Raw genomic sequence first — 2,920 nt, 5'->3', positions numbered from 1 at the left:
TATTCATGGTTATTCTGATTCCGGGAAGCTTATAGAATTATCCCGCACCTCCTTATTGACGTTCAACAAACTGGAATCCAACAACAGTAGAGAGATAGGAACCAAACGTTATCATCATCATCCACAGCTCACCAAATGGATTTTTCTCTAATTAAACTGAATTACCGCGTCGTGGTCGTGCAGTATGCCTCCACCAACCAGTCAGCACACGTTATGTGTGCTGTATGGGCGGGGTTCTCCCTCTCTCCCTCCCCTGGCTCCTGGATCTCAGCTCATCCTACACCCGCCTTCAATCAGCTCATCACCTCTCCAGTATTTCCTCCCTGGCTCTTCACTGCTCCGTCGCAAGAGCGTTTTCTCAGCTACAGTGGTAAGCAAACCGCCCTAGTCAAGTGTATTTTGAGGACCACGCCTCGTGTTGTTGCCTTGCTTTTTTATTCATCGACTTTCCCCTCGTGCCTCAGGATCACCACTCACCTGCCTGCCTCTCTGCCTTGCAACCCTTGTGCAAATGTCAGCCCGTCCATGCTCTCACCCTCGTCCGTCTGTCCTGCCGAGCCCAGCTCCGCCATCACACATCAACCCCTCTGCCAGCCATCCTCTCCGCCCCGCCCCGCCCCGCCCCGCCCAGCTCCTGGCTGTCGGTGCCTGATTCCCAGTGTTTTGCATCTGGATCTTTGTCTTCCAGGAGCATACTCTACATATCTGGCATACATTCATCCCGGGTATCCCACTCGCTAAGTCAACCATTGGTGGAAGGGTGTGGACCCTGGTGGAACTGGCAGCTCCCAACAAGGAACATTTGTACAGGCTATGTTTCAATGGCTCAATGCTTAAATACTGGGTTGCTAATAAAACATAATTATATAATAATTATTGTGGGAGTAGGTAGTGAAATGTATTAACTTTCTCTACAGCTGGTGAGGAGACACTGCCGTTGCTGCCGCCACCCACTGTCCCATACAGAGGTCACAGTGAAAGCAACCCGTCATACGCTGGCATGTCATCTGTGGATGCTGATCCCGAATGAAATACATCATTTACATTTCTTATTTTCTCCGGTGGAAGCCCAAGATGACCAAGAGACAGTGTATGTATGCTCAGAGAGAGCTTTGGGGGTATGCTTTACCTTTTTCTTTTTGTTAACAATTTCATCCAGATTTCTATTTGCCCATCTTTACACAGATGGTGAGTGTGGACACTTTACTGTGATTGATTTATCTGTAATCACTTGCGAATGGCACATGGGACCAATAACTGCTTCAAGTGCTCTCTATCCAAAAAATGAATCAATTGCTTCCATTGCTATGATGGTATGATTTGGATTTTGCAGGAAGAGGGAAATCGTCCCCTCCCCGAGCCTATGGCATCCACTTCTAGGCCAAGAGGATCCCAAGTGGTAAAGCATTAACCTCCATTTAAACAGGGTAGTCAAAGTGACATTTGCATCTTTCTTCAAGTGAGCCTTGCAAAGGGACAACGCTTAAATGTCAAAGCAACTGCATCATTTGTTTTATTTGTTTCGGGTTGGAGCCGACAACGTGAGGTCTCTCTATACACGAGGACATTAGAACTGAAGATGAACCATTCTCATCAAAAAAAGTGAAGCTCGAGTTGGAGAAACTCGTGTACGAAAAAGACCCTCTCGCCATCCGTGGGGGACCTTCTAGCCATGTGGCGATGCCATTTTCAGAGAGAATTGATTTGTCAGCGGGTGGTGCTTTCATACGTGTTGATCTGTTATCGGCAACAGAACCTGCCCCGGAGCAGGTTAGGTGTAGCTGTAGGTGTGCAGCATAAGTTACCGTGGCGATGTACCCTGGTGAACCACCGTCATGACACTGAAAAGCCACGGTTGAACCTGAACTTCCTACTCCTCACCCCAAATCCTGCTTCGTAGCTGAGGCTTTGTTAAGCTTTGTTGTTCTGCTCTGTCTGTTAGTGTGTAAGTTCATGAAGAACAAACAAAAGAGTCCAATCCCTCCTATGTGTTCACATGCTCGGCCAATAAAACTGATTCTGATAGAACAGTTTAAGCCGTGACAGTAGAAGTCACAAATTGTAAAACATGGCTGCTTCACATCTTCAACCTGGCAGCAGAGAAGATCTACTGTATACAATCAACAGTTTCAAGCTGGTCACCCCAGATTAGTGTCGACAATTCAGTATTTGACCAAATATGAAATATGGTCACTATCTCCCCTTCCCTTCCTGAGTTAAGGCGTTGAATAATGGCCAGAAGTGGTTTTGCACAACGTTATGTCACAGTAAAGTTGACCTTTTGGAAATAAAATGTCATCACTTCATTTTATCCTATTAGACATTGGTGTGAGTTTTTGTCATAATTAGTGTATGGATTTTTGAGTTACAGCCAAAAACGTGTTTTGTGAGAGGACGGTGACCTTGGCCACCAAATTCTAATCAGTTCATCCTTGAGTCCAAGTGGACATTTGTGCCAGATTGATGAAATTCCCTCCAGGCGCTCCTGAGATATCATGTCTACGAGAACAGGACGGAGTACGGATGGACGGACAAGCCGAAAACATAGTGCCTCGGCCACGGCTGTCGCCGGTGCATGGCATATAAAGTGTTCTGATGCTACCTCATCTATTTACTAGTTAAAAAATAAAAAAAAATCTGCATTAATAACAAGCACATAAACAATATTTTATGGTTAGCATTGAACCATTTCATTTCCAACAGATTTGGTAAGGACGAAAAATAATGTTCAACCTTATTTTATTTATTTATAAAACATCATAATTAGCATTCTGCTTTCCAACCCTCCCTCCCTCTATGTTACACTGCAGGCTCTGTGGGATCTAAGATGGCCAATGTTGTGTCCCGCGCCTATAAGAGCAGTCAAAACCAAAAGCCGACGTTACCAGAGAAGCGCTGCGATAATTTACGCTGGGAAAAG

The sequence above is a fragment of the Zeus faber genome, assembly GCF_960531495.2.
Source record: "Zeus faber genome assembly, chromosome: 2".
Classification (NCBI taxonomy): Eukaryota; Metazoa; Chordata; class Actinopteri; order Zeiformes; family Zeidae; genus Zeus; species Zeus faber.
Note: the sequence above shows the minus strand (reverse complement) of the source record.